Source organism: Anser cygnoides, chromosome 1 (assembly GCF_040182565.1).
Source record: "Anser cygnoides isolate HZ-2024a breed goose chromosome 1, Taihu_goose_T2T_genome, whole genome shotgun sequence".
NCBI lineage: Eukaryota > Metazoa > Chordata > Aves > Anseriformes > Anatidae > Anser > Anser cygnoides.
The window spans coordinates 138,183,940-138,203,297 of NC_089873.1; the positions used below are offsets into that span (position 1 = coordinate 138,183,940).

General features: G+C 38.6%; 1 long non-coding RNA gene across 1 annotated transcript; it reads left to right on the forward strand.

Moving 5' to 3' along the window:
- Window positions 1-9,908: 9,908 nt before the first annotated feature.
- Window positions 9,909-13,761, forward strand: LOC106035692 (uncharacterized). The gene is made up of 3 exons (XR_001206915.3): window positions 9,909-10,168; window positions 12,367-12,428; window positions 12,796-13,761. It is a non-coding gene; the product is annotated as an uncharacterized lncRNA (long non-coding RNA).
- The last annotated feature ends 5,597 nt before the right edge of the window (window positions 13,762-19,358 follow it).

Sequence of the window (19,358 nt, forward strand, 5' to 3'; positions counted from 1 at the left end):
TGCAGAGTTGAGTTTTCATTTTTTGTTCAACAAGAAGACTTTCCCTGGTGAGCATGGTGTGTCTGTGGCATGTTGAACCTAAGCCACTTTTGTACATACAGCTTACTCTTTTTTAGTCAGTTTTAAAAGTTGCAGCATCTTTCCTTAAGCTTCATTAATCTTTAAGACACTTTATACTGAATGTCAGCTCATTCTAATTCAAACATTTGGCATTCATGATAATTATGTTGTTTCTATCATAACGTTAGTTTTAATGTCAAAGTTTATCCAGAGGTTTTAAGTGAAGATGAGAACCAAAAAAATGTAAATAAATAAGGTCTTCAGATGGGATATGGAATTCAAATGTTTTCATTTGGAGAGGGGTTAAAGGAGAGCCTTTAGAATGAGGAAGGAATCAGATGTAAAAATGGCAGCACTGGTTTTGGCAGAGAGTGCGGTTAGCCTGTTGTATCAGCTGTGGGCATGGAGTACTTGTTGCCTTTTCTCCTGAGCCTGTGTAAACTTGTGTCTGCAATGTCTTGCATTTTCTTTGGCAAGGAGATTCACTTATCCACCACCTGCTACATGAACAGTCACCTCATTTGGTTGTTTTTGAGCCTGGTTCATATGAGTTTCAAGACTAGCATTGGTGATTTGGAAGAGACAATAAACAGTTGGTGCTCTCCACCTTTTCCACATTGCTAAGGCTTTTGGAAGTTGGAAACTTTCAACATGAACCTTTAAATTGTGTTTTTTTTTCTTTTGTTTTGTTTTGTTTTTTCCATTTTGAAGAGTAGTCCCTGCCTACTTACTTACACAGGAGGCACAGGATATCTTCTATTTTGTTATGTATTTATTTCTCTCCTAAGAATTTCTAACAGCTGATTTCAAACACGGACTCTGTGATTAGGGAGTCTGAACTCTTGCTATTAATGAAGTAAGCTCTAGCCTACTCTCATGTCATTAATTTTAGATATTGTCTGAAAAAGAAGAATAATCCTATAAATGTCATTGCATTTTTTTTTTCTCCAAGACATACAGAGTGAAGGAGAGCTATAGGTGGATGTAAAGCATATATTTACTTTGGGTGATTGGAAATCACTGCGTGACAGGACTGAGTGTAAACATACTGTTGTGCTCTAATTTGCAGCAGACTTGAAACAACATGAATGTGTTCCTATGCACTGAACCCCAGACTAATATCCCTTTTGTTTTTTTTTAGCTCAAACCTGGTGCCTCACTGACCATTTCTCCAGGCTTTGGTTCAGAGAGAGATCACATCTAACTGAAAGAAAGCATATTGACATGTCCATAGAATAGCAAGGAGATGCCAATACAGAAAGTAGTATGAACAAAGAAAAGCAGATGAGAACAAAAATAATAAAAAATCTGAAGGAGAGCATATTTCCCCTCTGAATTAAGTCATGCATGATTTATTCCTAGCTCCTTAGAGTTAGTATATACAAGGGTTAGCAGCAGGAAATTTATCACTCAGTCACTATAGCACTTTCTCTGTATGACTGGCTGACTTTTTTTGGTAACTGAATGTAGTGCTTGTGAAATGTGCCAGACTGACACTCTGGGAACTAAATTCCTCTGTTTATTCACGGATCATGCACCGGATGCTGTAAGCCTGCTAGACGGCCAACATTTTGATGTTGCCATAGCATTTCCACAGAACATCATTGCTGCTAGAAGTATGTCCAGGATTACTCAAATTAGATGGAACCGAATTACCTTCAGGTTTAACTCTGTCAAAGCTACACAATATTTGTACAACCACTTTCAAGTAGTAAAAGGAGTGCTAAAACAGCAAACACTAAAGAGAGCTAGTCACTCTTTCCATGTAATCTGAATCACTTAGTGGTCTCAGTCCCATGAAATCTGTGTTAACACTGAAAACATGGTTTGTGAGAACCAAGAACACAGATTGTGCCTGCATGAGGGAAAAACATGTCCTAAAGCCAGGGATTTTGAGAATGGTGTAATACCATGAAGATGTAGTTGAGCTAGTTGTAAAAGTGTTATCTCAGGAACTAAAAGCAGCAAACTGCGTCAACTCTGCAGTTTCATATAAGCATATGAGCTTGTCTTGAGCAAAAATCAGTGTTATAAAGTCCTCCATGTCACTATGAGTACTCACTTGTGATACAGCTCTAAACGTCCAACTTAATCCTTAGCCTATCTATTTAGGAATATATATGTGTATATATATATATATATATATATATAGCATCTAGAAGCAGGGCAATGATTTTACCTCTGCACACAGCATTGGTAAGAGCTGATTGGCTTTTCACATTTCAAGAACATGAAATTTCTGAAGACCTGAGAAACCTGGTTTTGACTTCACCAAAAATATGGCTTAGGGGTGGCTTAAGTCCTTACAGTAGGTGTACATGTAGATATATTAAAAAAAAAAAAAAAAAGCCTGAGAGCTTTTTAACCTTGCAAAAAAAGGCAAAACAGACTCCAGTAACTATAAATTGAAGTTGGACCAATCAACCTTACAACAAGAAAACAGATCCTCTCTTTGAGAGTAGTTACATATTGGAACATGTAGATTTGATCTCTGAAGATAATGAAAAAATGTCTCTTGTCATGAAAAGGCAAGGAGGCCAAGTAGGCTCCTAAGCAAAGTAGGTCAGTCACAGAGAAGTCATACTTAGATCTCCCTCAGGTCCAAAGTGACAGCACTTATTTCTATTTGTATGAGAGTGACCCATTGCTTACAACATTTAAAAGGGATATTTCCATGCCAGTAGTCTGACTAATGTTTAATTCAAAAATCTGTGTGGTCTCAAAAAGATACCCAAAATCTATAGTCCGGTTCCGATCTGAGATCAACAGAGGCATCAGCAAATGGTTATTGTGGCTTGATCCTATAGCCCTTGATGAGGGAGGGAAAACATTTCAAACCACTATATTATTATTTTATTAAAAAAAAACCAAAAAAAGATTATTTCTATTTTTCAGCTCACATGAATAAGAAAACCTTACTCTTAGAAAAAAAAGAAACAAACAAACAAAACTATGTCTTTGAAGGATAGTGCAAGGAAATCTTGTAGATTTACTTCAGCTAATATAGTTATTTTGGAATAATTATGCTATTTAAGCAATATTATTTAAACAGTGAACTTGAATAGGAAATAATGTGCTGACGAAGTGCCCTAAGTTTCTTAAGAGAAATGTTAACTTTTACATTAATTAACTAGTTCCTTTGTAAACTACTTAATTATGCACTGGGGAAATTAATTACGTAATGGAAAAATAAGCACTGTTATTCACACATAATGAAATAATTGAATTCTTGCTTCAAATTCAAAATTGACTGAAGTCCTAAATGTAGAACTTCTAGCCACACTTCCACAATGTACATATTTAAATTTTATTGTCCTTTTTCTTTTTTTGTTGCATAACTATCAATTACCTTAATACACATCCAGAAATAGTATACCATAGAAACAAAGGACTTAATTATTTGACCTTAGGATTATTACTGCATTTTCCAAATACACAATAACATTGGTCCTAAATATAACAATGCATGGCAGATATTTAAATCATCATCCTAAATAAACTATCCTCGTGCAAGCTTTCACTCTTGTACAATTCTGGCCTTAGACTATCCTTCCTTGCTCCTTACATGGCATGGTTTATGCTTCAGCTGCCACCATAGAAAGGCAAAATCAGATTCCAGTGAAATTAACATGAAATGTGTTACAGATAAGATAGAAATATATATCTGAGATTCCTGATATATGATTTTAAGGGGGTGAAGGCCCAGTGCACTGACCAATCTGCAATAACTGAAGAGATCAGTGCAAAATGTGAAGTGTATTGCACAACACCAGTGCAGGCAGGACAGATAAGCCATTTTATGAATAACTTTTTGAAGGTAATTTTAATTCCTTATTAAAAAAAAAATGTGTTTCAGCAATACACTGCAGTAATGATAAATCTGGTCAGGGGCATCCGAGATACCACAGGAGATAGAGTAAGTAGAGATAAATTATCTAGATTCCAAAAATATGTAGAAGTTCTAGTTTGTATTTTGGATATTATCCATGGCATATCTATTTGAGGGCTAACACAAATTATATTCCATGTCACTTGCAAGGTCTTTTAAATAAAAAGCTCAGATGAGTAAATATCAGATTTTTGGATCTGGGGCAGAGTGGTGAAACAATTTGAATGTGATGAGCGTGCAGAGCTAAAATGTGTAATAACTGTTGGTTTTAAAGTGTCCCTGAAAATGTCAGTATGGAATTCACAAAAACCCAAATCCTTTGTCTATTGAGAGAGTATCAAGCTTGGGATTTAGAAAATTCCTTTTAGCTTCCCTGTAAAGTTTTCTTGAGCATTGCCAAGAGGAAAACACATCAACAGTCAAGAGTGCTGTTTCCAGATGTATGTAGTTGTTAGCTTCCATATTGCACCCATCAACACTTGTTAGCATCTCTTCTTTTGGAAATGGACCAAGGCCAAGAATTCCTTTCACCAAGAGTGATAAAAGAGCAACCAAGAGTCATAAAAGAGTCAAAAGATAGCAATGACCTGTATGTATTTTGACAAACACTGTGTAGACTGAAACCAGTCACCTTAAAGGGAAAGAGTACTTAAAACCAGGTGGAAGGAAGGAAGGAAGGAAGGAAGGAAGGGAGGGAGGAAGGGAGGAAGGGAGGAAAGAAGGAAGGAAGGAGGGAAGGAAGAAAACGAGCAAGCTATAATGCTTCTTGAGTGATATTAAAGATAGCACTTCACAGAGAGAATGCAAAGCAATCAACATTGTGATCATAAGCAGCCATATGTCCTTTCCACAGATGATAGGCCAAGAAACATAGCCTACCCTCTATCTTTGCATTGCTTGAATACACAGAAAGAGCTCAACCTTCTCTGTTAAAGGTCACAACAAAGCTGATCCATTTTACATATTTATCTTCCCTTTTCTGAAACTAGTAACAAGACTTGTTTCAGCTTGTACACATTTATGGAACTCATTATGTAGTCCGTAATGATCTGCTTATATTCAATATCTATGATGTATCTAAGATGTTTTTAATAAGGAAATGGAAAAAACAAATTCATTTTGAGAATTTCATCATAGCTAAGGACCAAATACTGCTTTATTTTCTCAGGGAAAACTTTCATGGAAAAGAATCTCAGTTCTTTACAAGAAAAGTCAGGCTATGTTCAAGAAAGTCAACGTAAAATATTTACACAGAACTTTTCCCTTAGCTATATTATCCAGCTCTGCTCAAGTTAATGATACATCCCAGAATCACTGGAGAAAGACATATAATTTAATAGCAGGAGAAGCTATAAAAACCTTGTATCATTTAAACTTGGTAATCCCCCGGAACGTTATCTCCCAAGTGAAAGCACCTTCGTGCTTCTATTAATATATTAAAGCTCTCTTTGTCTCAAGGAGATTAATCTAAGAAAATGTGCAATCTAAAAATTCCACTCATATAGTATATGGAGAGAAGAGAGTAGCATTCATCTCACTTAAACTAAATCATCTAAAAGCAGGATAAATAGTTTAAGCCAGACGCTTAGGCTCCGTCTGTGGTTAGAGTGAGTGTAATACTTCAATGGGACAATTCCTCTGACCTGTTTTAGTGTGAAATGAGTAATCTGCAGGAGATGCCACCTTTGTGGCTGTCCATAGAGGAAAAATAGACAAGCAGTCTAAGGTAAACATCCATTACAGTGTCTGTAAATTGTCAAGATCTTGTTGGCTCAGCCAGCTTCACATGGAATCAAACTGTCTAAGTATAACGCTTTTATTTTCTGGGATTTTTTTCCATAGTTTATTAGCTCAAAACGTGCCTTTCTGGGACTCTTTTTTTTTTTTCCTTAGCTTTTTAGCCTGGAAGTTACCATAGCAATCTTATATTTTGATCTTCTATGCAACAAAGATCTGCTAATTCTGATTTGAAGTGTATTGTCTCTTCTTGTCATAAGTGTTTGTTGAAAAGTTTCCAGTGAATTATATCACCTTGGATATGTTTTTCCAGCCTAAATTGCCCTCAGTTCAAAAACCTGAGCTTTATTTCACATCTGAGCTGGAGTAGCTTTTCAGCTCCCAGCTATTTGATCTAGTTACACTTTCATCTGCTGGGCTGAAGAACCTAAGTTTTCATCCCAGTGGAGATGGCCAGGCAGGGAAGAAATCATCTCTTGGAATTTTTTGATAACCTAGCTTGATTAAGCTCTTTGAATCTTTCATTAGAAGTCATGTTTTATATCCTGTAATCATATTCTTGTCTCTTAATGAATCTGATCCAATTTTTCAACTTCTTTCCTGCTTTCGGAATCTCAACAGCGGATTTTGACATACATAGGTAACACAGCCTCACCAGTCAGTTTATTTTCTCTCTGCTTCTAAGCCCCAAGGCCTTCTTGCCTGAAATGTCATAGAGAAGCTCAGATTTTGAGGCTCTATAAGCTTTTTTCAGACCCACAAATTCCCATAAATACAGCCCACTTTATTTGTTTCAAGATGTATGATCTAATAGAACTCTGAACGCTTCTTTTATTGTGATTTATTTCCACAGTTAAAGCCCTAAATCTGCACTAAAGAGTACTTGAGAGGATTTTGGAGCTGTTGAGTCAGGAATTGCAACAGGGACCAAGCATCAGAGCACTGAGATCATGAAAATGTGCCATAGTTCAGCAATTAAAACCATACATAAAATAATAGGCAGTGACCTGCCTTATCTGGAATGTAACTAATTTCACCAAATCAGTCATTTTATTCATTTTTTACGTTACTTCTCTTATTTATCACTCTGACAGAATCTCCCAGAAGACATTTCTCTCTCCTCCCAGCCAGGGTTAGCTGTATAAATGCACATTTCTCTGCACCTGTGAGGTGAAGAGATCCCTGCAATTATACAGTACTTCAGCACAGTGCTGAAACTTCAGCATCTTGGCTCCAAACCTTGGTTCTAGAAGTGATTTAGAGAAGCAGATTAGACTCTCAGAGATTTTTTTTTCTTTTTTTTTTTTAACCTCTCTTTCTCTACCATAAGCAACTTCTCTTCTGCTCTGTTCATGTGGGAGATTTCTCCCAAAGCCAATGGAAACAAATTCACGACACCATAACTCCCTCTTGTCCTCCTGGGTCTTATTTCTGGACACTGAGTCCAAGCTGCAAATTCACAGCTTCTCTGCTTGTTAGGAGGAGAATTATTACCACCTGTTTTATGGGACTGTAAACCACATTTCATACCACATTTACTTAATACACTCTACCTGTTAACACATTTATCACTTTTCCTGTAGACCAGAAAGCATTTTACTACCAGCTCATTCTCCAGGAAATAGTGAAAGTACAGCTGTCATCCTACATCTGAACAGAATTCCTAGATGCAGATATTTCCTGCAGAACAGAAGCTCAAAAGGTTTTGTTGTTGTTGTTGTTGTTTGGTTTTTGTTTTTGAAAATAAATTAGATATGTTAGGTAATGTTAGGCAATGTTAAAAATGTAATAGAAATATTATCTACCAAAAATTTTAAATGCCTGATTTACCAGAACGTGAAAAATAACAGGTCTATTTTTTTTTAATACTATGTATGTAGAAAAAACATATTCAAATTTGAAGCGATTAAGCTCAATATGGCTGCGTTCTTCATATTGTTTCATGTTAGTGCAGCATTTTGCAATGAAATATTTTTTTAAACAAGTCAGGGAAGAGGCCTTTAGCGAAAGACACATCTTTCAATCTGTTCTGAAAATAGAATTATTCTTCTATAGAAGTTGTGCTTTGAAGAGATTTTTCTTTTCACAAAGATGACTTGAAGACCTGAGCTGTGGGAGAGAATTCGGTACACGGAGGTCTTCCTTCCAGATTACACTGCTGGGGTCCAAGAAGACACAGAAAGGAAGATACAGCACACGTAATTATTTTCTTTTCTCTTCTCCCTCCAATACTTTCAGTAATGATGGCTTCATGAGAAGAAAACAAGAGAAGGAACTTAGCTGCCATTGGAAAATGTGCTTCCATTGGAAAAGAACAAAAAAGAAAGAACAGTTATCCAAATCTTCATCAGTCCAAGCTCTCCATATCCCTGATGTATTCATATCTCAGTTTTGAGTAAGCCCTTGAAGAACAGCCCTCAGGGTCACAGGACTTGAGAAATTCATTCCCAGCTGTTCGTATGTGTGATTTACCCCTCTAAAAAATAAAGACTCCTAGTTTTCACGCTTGTTCAACCTCAGTTACACAATAGCTGGTAACACAAAGTGTCTGCTGTTTTCTGTACAGCTGAAAAGGTCAAATTCTGGGTGTTGCTCTTTTTGAAATATCACCCTCTTAATTCATTGACAAATTCATGCAAAATCATTTTGATTATTTTTCAAAGACTCTGAGTTCAAGAGGGATCACCATGGTCATCTGAACAACAACCTTGAAACTTGAATATCTGCAAAACAGTTTTATGAAGGTTTGATCCTGCAAATATCTGCCTATCCTGCATTCTTCTAAAGCAAATACCAGGTCTGGGTAATAGGTTAGACTAAATTTGTAATTTTTTCCTTTCCCTCAAGTTCTGTAAATCTACATGACCTAATTCTCCTGAGAGCAGATGTTTTGGAACGCTGCTGTTAGAGACTGTTTATCACGTCAGTTCAGCAAACCACGTTAGTATAAAAGCATGTGCTTGAGCATATTCTAATAAGCAAACTGCTTTTAAGCATGTGCTCAAATTTCAGTATGTGCTTCACTCATTCAGGGCTAAAGTGTGTCGGGTTGCAGAAGTGGGGCAGGTGACAAAAGGGTTGTGAAATCACACCCAGGTAGGTACAATACACAGCACAAGTTAAAGTCTAATATTAACCTATAATAAGGACCAAGATAAATGATCTCCGTGTTTGAAAGAGTTTGTCATAAGCACCAATGCTAAGGGAAACATATCTTTTAGGCCTTTTAGTTCAATAAATTTTAATCAGAAAAACAGTGTCTGCATAATCTACAGAGGAAAATAATAGGGATATTACAATATATTTTAAAATAGAAAACCAAAAATAACCCTGTATTGCTTAATGATTCATCATATATCATAAGTTTAAATCATGTAATAAAACACTCTAAAGACAAGAGGCATGTTTTGGGAGAAGACCAGGGAGAATGATCTGCTTCTCAGAGTGTTATACATAAGATAACTATTATTTGCTAGTACTTGATTAGATACAGTGTTTCAAGACATATCAAAGCTCTGCACTTCTATACAGGAATGTAAAATGGAGTGGTATCTGTGTGCCGGTGTAAAATTGTTTATTTTCATGAATGGAAAATAAATACATTCAGAACCACTTGGATTTCATATGTTCAGAAAGCAATTGATTTGCTGAATACAGACGAACACTTGTATTTCTTCCTACATTTCTTATGTCTTCTTTCATTTTTAATAAGTCTTTTGTTAGTCAGATGTGGTAAAAAGCTTTAGATCAAACCTCTTGAGTTAAAATCCAAAACTCTGGGGAAAAATAAGAAAGATGAATTTGTTTAGTTTCAAAACACATAGCCACTTTGCCAAGAGCCTCCAGCTGGCAGGATAGAAAAATGTATCTCCCGATTGCAAATTGCCAATTCTAAAATGGCACAGCAGTAGCTTTCCATCCTGATTACCTACAGCTGGCTTGCCTTTCAACTCTGGGTTTCTAGTCAAAACAATAACTTCCTGTTGCCATATTTTCCAAAATACCTTCTCCAAAATTCATACAAAGTTACGAAACACAGTTGACAATTACTTGTGTACTTTAGATGAGCCTGTATTGTAGCTGTCAGTGGCTTCCGAACACGAGTGAGACAAGATCTGCATCACTTACTAGACCAGCTGGTATAGCTGTGGGGAAAAATCAGCAGCCTTGCAGCTCACAAGCCCTTACACAAGTCTAAAAAAAAAAAAAAAAAAGTTGTGATCCTGAGAGTAATTGCTCTCAGCTTAACTTCATTATGGTAATCCATTAGATGGGTGGAGAGAAAGGCTGATTGTCAGCTCTGGGCCTGAGGGAGGATGTTGGCCAAAGTAGGCAAGGGCTTCAGATCCCGGGGGACAGAGATAATTGCACGGAAGAAACTGAGGGGTGGGATGTGTTTTCATAGGATTTTGATGTCTGGATGCTGCTTGAGATGAAACAGAAATAAAAAAGCTCCTCTGTAGATGGCCTAAAACAAAGGAGGTGGGTAACATAGTGTGCAACTGCTCTTAGCAGCAGTGGAAGCAAGCACATCCCTAAATTGCAGCACCTGCTGAAATGGTGCCTGGGACCAGGGAGGGCAGCAAGGATGGCTCCTCTCTTCTGTAGGTGTGTGTGCCTCCATGAGGTCGTGGAGGCTTGGGATTTCTGTTTTGCTTTATGCAGGATCCGTTTCGCTTTATAGCCGGGCAGAGTGTCATTGTTGGCTGGGAAGGAGGAGGCTGCCCTCCCACAGCAGCTTGTCCCTTGCTGCTTGGCAAAGAGAGAGGCGAACTGGGGGCAGGTAAAGGGGGGACTGCGCTTGCTGCCCTAGCATTGAAGAGGCACTGAACTTGGTATCTTGCAAACCTTATGGTACTAGTGTCTTTTGTGTGGTCCCAGACCTACCAGTGGGTGTTATGAGGACAAAAAAAGTGAGTTTTTTTTTGTTTTTGTTTTTTATGTTTTGACATTACAGTGTTCATCCATGTCCTATTTTAAAGTTTTGTTTTCAAATCTGGACCTTGATGATTCACATTCATTAGAGGGAAGAGTGAGGGATGCCCATCTGGAGAGCACAGAGCTGGAATTGCCTGCCCTGAGACACTTTGCTCACCCACTGGGAAAGCAGCACAGCAGGGCAGCTGCTGGTAGAGGGCTGGAGAGCACGTACCTGTCCTGAGCATAAGAGCTCATCCTTAGTTAGAGCATGGAAAAAAAAAATACCAGGAGTAAACCAAACTTCTCAAAAGTGACTGAAAAAACATCAAGCAGAAATGTGAGTCTAATACAAAAGCAAGAGTGTTGGAGATGATGGCCAGTGTGCTATTTTGTGTGCTTTTCTCCTTTGCATTCTCCTCCAAGAGAACAGGAGACAGCTGCAGTTACAAACAGCACCTACGTTAGGTGAGACCCAGATACTAAGAACCTAAGTACATCCCATGTGGAGAGGGTACAGCGTTCTCTCTTTAAAACAGTCTGGTTTTATTTCCTCTCTTTCTCTCTAGGTAACTAGAGAGATGCTAGCTTTTATCCACAAACATTGTGAGAAAAAGAGAACTGTTTAAGCTAAAAGACAGTGTTGGTGTCACAAAGAGGCGTAACTCCGTGATGAACGAATTAGGCTGAACATCAAGAGACATAGGATTGGGCTCAGGAATAGTTGTAATGGGATTAAGGGGATTAAATAAATTGATTTATTTTTAAAACAGGAGCCCCATTGGACAGGGACAGATATATATGCAGTAGTGGACCTGTGTGATGACCTGAATGGATTGTTGCAGACAATTCCTTTGACGTGTTTAACATCTTGCATTTCTAGAGAGTGTGCTTTGCCTTCTGCTGAATGCTGGTTAGCTACGAAGGCTGTTCAAGAGTTTTTTAGGAATGACAGCCCTAGGCAAGCCTGCCACTAGCAAAACCTTGTGTACTGACTGGAATTATAAAGGAACGGAGAAATGAATCAAGGCTCCTATAATAAGTGTAATTCAGGAAACAATACACTCTAGCTTTAAACCACAGTATAGGCTTGTGCTGTGGTCTAGAGGCCAAATATAATGAGGAATCACCTATAGCCTGTTCAGGGATCTCTCTTTTTCCAAAGGAACTTGGAAAAATCTGCTCTTGAATGGACAGCCCAGTCCTTCTCTGTCAGTAGCAATTTCTCATTTTCTCATGCCTGTACACATCCTATACAGAGTAATGGGCAAGTGAAGTGTCTGATTAACCTTCTTTGCAATGTCCCCAGCAGCACAGACATATTTTATTTATTTATTTATTTTAAAGTGGAACACACTCTAGTAAAAAATGATTGAGTTTAGCAGTTCTTGAGTTTGCTTTCCGGTTTTTAGTGTTTTAAATTCATGTCCACACAGCACAGATTTTTGCATGTTTGGCCTGACCACATTGCAGGTGATTCTCTGGGGGCTAGTAGATCCCCAGCTGCTATATGTGATGCTTCACAAGCCTTATCATCTCTCTTCCAAGAGCTGGGAAAACCTCCCACAGTTAATAAACTGTCAACTTTCCTACTGACTTCAGCCAAGTGGTTCTGAGGATTTTTTTGGCTAATTTTGTATATAGAGAAAATACTTCTTCCCCCGACACATGCTGCCTGATATATGGTAGATTATTTTCTTAATATTGTGTTATCAGAAATTACTGACGAAGTGCGGATAGCAGTGAGCATATTGTGTTTCCAGCAGGCACTCCGGGAAACCTGGGCTGTTGGGAAGTTCCTGGTGACCCTTCTCACCTTCAGCAGGTTTGTACACAGCATTTAGTACAGTGAGTGATGAGCTGCTGTTTGTCAGAGCAGGTCATATGAGTTCATACAAGAGGATATTTTCTTTGGAGACAGCCTTTTCCATTTTAACTTTTGCTGTCAGTGGATGCGGGAGGAGGAAATGTGTCTGCAGACATAAAGGCAGAAACTGGCAGCTCAGGAATGTCCTTGGGAGTGGACATGGGAGTTTGGGTCACTCTTATGGCTGAGCAAAATAGGTAACATTTGGGAGAGGGAAAATTTGATGGGCAGGTTTTTTATGTAAAGGTTTTATTTCTGCACCTGACTTTTATGTGAACCCAGGAAGAATAGAAAACACTCTTACTGAATCCAGGTTGTCTTTCAGATGCAGGAACAGGTAAGACTCCGCCCTCCTGCGGAGTCCCAGTGTTCTGTAAAGCGAGAGATGAAGCAATGAAACAGAAATGCTTCATAAGAGAGAAGGTATTGCATGTGGATGTGAGGCATTAAAACCCATTCAAGTCTGAGAGAGACTTTGCTACCTGTGCAGTCACAGCCTTAAAAGGGAGGCAGGAACTGTTAGAAGAAGGAAAAAAGATCTGGAGAAAGCCAGGGGATACAATTGAAAAAGTGTACAGTGAACTACTAAAAAACAGAAAAGAAGAAATATTAGTCACACTCACACAGCTTACTTCTAAATTTTAGTGTCCTAGTGAAACAGTCCTCTAAACTTCAGTAGCTCCATCACTCAACAAAGAGCAAAGAGTCAGTGGAAAGCAGGAGGTGTCTCTGCTGTTTCCCAGAGAGAGGTCTTGTCTGGCCGTGCTTAGGTGCAGTCGTTGGGTAGACAGGAGCTCACCAAGGGCAAGATTACAATAGGAAAGTGGGAAAAGGCAGAACAGAAAACAAAAGCAGAAGTGAAATAAGCCTGCTAAGGAACATAACGGGATAGGACAGAGCAATTTTGAACAGAGAATGAGATAATGAAATATGAATGATACAAGATGTGCAGGAGAAAGGAAATCTTCAGGGAGAAGACTGACCATGGAAAAGTCAGCTGCTGAAGAGAAAAGAACATAATCCCAACTAAGCAGCTTGAAGAAAATGGAGTAAACAAGTGGAAACCTTCTGGTTTAAACTTTGTTTTTTAATGGTTTTTAATACCATTTTAAAATGGTATTTTAAACATGACCACCTGGAGAGCAACATCTTTTGCTCATTTCTATTTTAGTGCAGGAGAATGAAAGGTTCTACTTATTCCTGACCTTCTGTTTGTCTTGGAAGTAAATTCCCCGTATATTCTGTTTGCTTGATGCATTTGTAAATGACTACCATGATCTTTTCAGCCTAATCTTTGAAAGAGAGAATTGATGTGAACATATTCTCTCTGGATCTGTGCCTCTGAGATGTGGAGGGAAAAATAAAGCTTTGGTGAGTAAGAGTCATTTAATTGAACATGGTAAACCAAACCACAGCTCAACACTGGGGCAGTTGTCTTTTTTCTCAAATTTCAGTTTTAGTTTAAAATTGTGATCCTGAGGTCCCCTTCTCTAATTTGCTTCCACTTTACTCCACTGAAATTAATAGCTTAGAAATTCCTCAAGAGCCTTCTTGAATTATGTCTCTGTCCACATTCTGCCCTCAAGCAGGCTAAAGTGTTTGGTGTCTTCCTTTCATTTGACCTGGACTGAAACCTCTGAACGTGGGACGGGATATTTCCTCTAGCAGTTAAATACGATCTCTGCTGGCTGCTGCCTCTACAATCAGGGAAGAGAACTGGCAGACAATTCAATTTTAAGAGCACCTATTTCTTTATCACAGACGGAAGGCATCTGAGGTCAAGATCAGGTGTCCAGGTTTCAGGCAGGATGCATCTCACTCTGTGTTCCTGCCCCCAGATACACTGAGTAGGCAATCTCAGAGCAGATCCAGTGCATCTTGGCAGAATCAAGGATGTCTAGGAACAAGAACAAGTATATCACTGTCTGAGAGGGACTGGGCTGCCCAGAGAGGTTTGGAGCTACTTTAACCTGGGCTGCGTGAAGCCCAAGGAACCTCATCTTGATCAGAAGTTCACCCTGCTTTGAGAAGAGGGTTGGAGCAGCTGACATCCAGGGGTCCCTTCTGGTCTGAAGTGCCCTCTGGGACTATGAAGCCCACGTGTCCCTAGGGAGTACCCTGACTGGCAAGCTTTGTTGGAGAGGAGCGGAGCTGCAGAGCTTGCAGCTGAAGACACCAAACTGAAATTGAAGTTGTGCGTGTCAGGGACAGCATGGCTTGGGGGCCACTCATTAGGAAGAGAAATCCTAGATTCTAGCTTGCCACACAACCCCTTTTGTACCTTATCTTCAATTAGTCATTAAGTCTACAGCAAAGAGGGGAAACAGTCAAAATTTAGCCCAGGTTTCTTGACGTTTGTGTGACATCTGGCTGTGGAGATCTTTTACAGGAGATTTGTCCTGCCTAGTCTTTAGCCTAGGTAAGATACTCTTGTCAAGGTTCTAAGCCCTCTAGCATTAAAATAAAATAAATAAATAAATATTTAAAAAGGGTGGGGGGGATAATGAGGAGTTACCTGCATCTACCACACAAAAGAGCTCTAGCCGTGCGCCCTTCTCAGTCTCTTAGTTTTTGAAGTAAAGGGTGACAACATTTATCCTTCAGGACAGTCTTATGGGTTTCATATCTGGAATAGGTAGTGACATCTCAATGCACAGCTGAATAAGGTACCTGACTGATGAGGCTGAATATTTAATTTGTGCAAGTTTTAGCTTCTGGCTCATACAAACTGGCCTTTTTGGATCCCTTTGGAAGGTACCTACTTTTGCTCATGACAAAAATTTACTCAGTTCTGGATTTTACTCTGGAGGACCAGGGGCCTCAAAACTGACCATGAAGCACCAAGGTTTTTGGTCAGACCTGAGCTTGGGAGCATGACTTCATGTTCTCCATCCAAAAACAGAGACCTACCTAAGAGGTTTCTGTTAATCTTCTCCTCATGGAAGGTGCTCCAGTGTTAATTGCACCAGTCCTGCTCCTTTTCTTTTTTCATGAGTGACCTTTCCATACTACTGCAGTACAATCTATAACATGTCTAACCATAGCCAGGTTCACGTTTGAATCATATGCTGCAGCATTGGAAAGTTGTGAGAAAAAAGGAAAATAAAATAATAATACGCAGTCTTATCAGTTTTATGAGTACAAGCAGATCCTTCCTTCCTGTACATCAAGGGCAAAATTCAAATTTCTTCAGAAAGAAACATTGATGATTAAAGGTTTTTTGGCAATAGAGCCACAGAGGCTAATTACGAATTCTCTATGTTGTACTCCTCACTGCTCATTCAGATAGCTGGCTGGCATCATGGAAAGACTGTAACATCCTAGATCAAGAAGCAAGGAAGGAGAAGATTCAAGGCTTGAATATAACATATCTTATCAGTTTATAAATGGCAAGTCTTGCCATGGAAGTAGATGGAGCATAATCTGATAGTGAGATTATTTATTTCTTTTTGTGTATATTCTGGCCACGGAACATACATCCCAATGACAAAAAACATTCAGCAGTTCTTTAATAATGGATGTCTATGAGTGCCATCATGGGCTTCTGGACATCTGAAAGCTTATCTGTTTCTTCCTTTTTCTAGCTATAAAAGTTGTTTGTGTACATACAGGACATAAAACAACACAGTTATCTTCCTTATAGACAGACTGATTTTGTAGAAAGGTATCTATGGCATGTTCCAGGCTATGTGTTAACCTTTTTGCGTCTAAAAGACAACTGATCCTTCTCACCCTCCAGCAGGTTTGATGCTCAAAAAGAGTTTGATACTTTTATGCTGTTGCAGTCATGTGTGACAGTAGGACTTTCTATTCTGAAGCTCTTTAAAAAGAGCATATTGCTATATTGCTTCTCACTTATGAATTCATAGCACAGACATAACGGATGAGACTGGATAAAATACTTGCCCACAATGGGAGCATTCTTGCATAGCAACAATGGGCTTGTGAAAGAGCTGAGCTGCCTTAAAGGTCCATTCTCATGAGAATAGCAAACTTCAGCCTTTGAGAAACAGTGTTCTATTCAGGGTTTCTTTTCTAAACCTGTTTCCCCTTTTATGCATTCTCACAAACATACAGATTTTGTCTCAGAAAAAAAAGAAAAAAAAAAAGCACACTGAGAGCACACGGTGTTCTTTCATTGCTAAAAAGAAAAAAAAAAAAAAAAGCTGAACACCTATCTGTATGGATGCCAAACAGCAAGGACAGCCGTCTGTATTCCAGTCATGTTTCCTTATTGTTTGTGCTGTCCTGCCCATCTCCAGAGCACAGGAGACTGCTTAGGGGGATGTAATTCTGTTTAAAAGTCTGTCACTGTGAATTACGGAGGGGAAAAGGCAAATCACAGGGTAGCACACCCGTGCTTTGGTGCCAAAAAAATCCCAGATCTTTGTAGTGTCAGGAAATAATTTGCAGTGAATACCCAAGTTCCCCCTATGCTGTTTTCTTGAGGCTAGAAACATGCTAATGTTTCTAGAAATACACACTGCATGTTAAAGGTACATTTGGTAAGAGAACTTGGCACTTCCAATTTCTGCCACTGCCAAATTTTAGTCCTTAGACCCCACGTACAAACAACCACCTCACATCCAAAATGATCGGGGCTACCTGTTTTGTGCAAGGTTTCCTCCGGTGATAGAGCAGCTACCTTAGCAGTTTGTTTTCCTTGGTATTTTTTTTTCATCCTGGTTCAAAAAATTGCATAACTGTTGTCTTCAAGAGGTGGGATGTTTATAATATAAAAGCAGAAGAGCCTGGGGTGCTTTGGGAGACTAGAGGTCACATTTAAAATAACTTGCATGTAAAATTATTCAGCAAAAAGTAGTAGCCTGAAGTGAGTGGCTGGTTCAGATACTCTCTAGCACAGTTAAGCAGCCCAGAAGAATTTCTTCTGGTCTTTTTTAGAACTGTCACTGATTCTTGAAATGAGACCATTCCTGCTTGTATTTCTGAATTTTGTTCAGGAAGGTCCCTAAGGAAGAGATCAGCAGAAAGCCAATGCACCAACAGAATTACATGCTAATCCTCAGAGCGGCGCAGCAGAGGGATGGAAGTGAAGAATACAAAGTAAGGAATATACATTATGCTGGCTCTCTGCACAGCAACAGATTTGATTCATACGGAAGCCTTACAAGGGATAAAAGATTCAAGCAACAACCTCACTCCCTCATTAGCTGAAGAATGATTAGCAGAAAAAGTCAATTCAAGCCAGTAGAGAAATTGCCCAGAAAATGCCAAAGCTAATGGTCTGTTGGACAGACAGACTTAGCCAAGACCTACAAGCTCTTCATAGTCACAGATCCCTTGTGACCATTAGATTCCCTAAAACTTTTGAAATATGGGTGGCAAACTTAGTGAGGAGAAATCTCTTAGAAAGGGCTAGTAATGGTGGCAGAACCATCACCCATCTGTAAGTGTCACGGTATCGTTTCAAAGTAGAATCTCCCTTTTCGAGTACGATGGTGCTGCATGATGTGAAAGGATTTTTAGAAACAGACAAGATGGAAAAAAAAATCATTTACTTCTTGTTTTTAAGTAAGTTTAATTTGAAGGAAATTCTTTGTCTCCATGTAATAAAAGTGACCGCTCCTTCCTAATATTCCACAGAATCTAAATTGGATTGATGTTAAATGATTAAATTTGCCAGTGAAGGGGTTGCCCTTGAATTGTCTGCTGGGAGTCTCTCCACAGGCTTGTGTTTTGCCCTTCTTATGTCCTTTCTGTCCAATCTGCAAAAAGAACCCCTTATTTTACTGTCAGATTTACAAATTAAAACAACTTTGCCACAATGCTTGTGGTGCCTGGCTGAATAGGGCTCTGATTAGCTGGCTGTGTCTGGCCTTACCACCACAGCACAAAGAAGGGAAGACAATAATAATAATAATAATAATAAAATCTTATACCATTTCTTATACCATTCGAAGAGGAAAACAAAATCAATGAAAGTGGACTTCACAAAAATGATTAAAAATGCCACAAAGAGAACATTTTTCAATCTTTTTTTCCCCTAACTATTCATTTTTTTTCATCCAAAACTAAAACTCTTTTTTTTTTTTTTTTTTCTGTCTGCATGCCCTTAGTGCAAGCACAGTGAAAGAAGACAGTGGTTTTGGGGGGAGTCTTTTTTAATATTTTATTTTTATATTACCCTGTTCATGCTTTTTCATGTTTCTGTCTTTGAATTTTGCTTTTCTGGAGGGTGTGAAGAATGCAGAAATAGGGATAAACTGAAAGACATGAATTTAAACTTGTGTTTTTAAGAACAGAACCAGAAAGAAATGAAACATTGAACAAAACACCAAAACAAAACAAAACAAACAAGCAAACAGAAAAACAAATACCACCATCAAAAAGCCAGTTGTATTTAAAATTTTCTCATGTTTACAAATGCACTGACAGGAGTGAACCATCCTTTGGCAAACCCTCTCGAATAGCATTCAGTATACCTGAAACCCTCTGGAAACCCTTCTTTTTCTCTTCATGCTTACAGTAATCACTTCTCTTAATTCCATAATGTTGACATTTTGTTGCCATTTCAGGTTTTCATTTTGGGTGCTTAAAACTCTCACTGATTTGATATAAGCCAGCTTCATGGTTTTCAGCGAAATCAATGCTGATCCCCAGCAGTTAAGCATCTACTGCAATTCTCTGAAGGGCACTTTTAATAATGTTTTATGTTTTAACATGTTTTGAGCAACATCCAAAGTGCTTTTACGGGGCTGGTTGCAGCTAAGAAGCATTATAAATAACTTTATATTAATGCTGCATAGAATTGAAAAACATCAGACACAGAAAGGCTGAAAGAGAAAATTATTTTGATTTGTGTCTTAAAAAATAATTTTAGGTTTCTGGAAGCAGAAATTATTCTGCATCTCAGAGACAGGCTTCAGC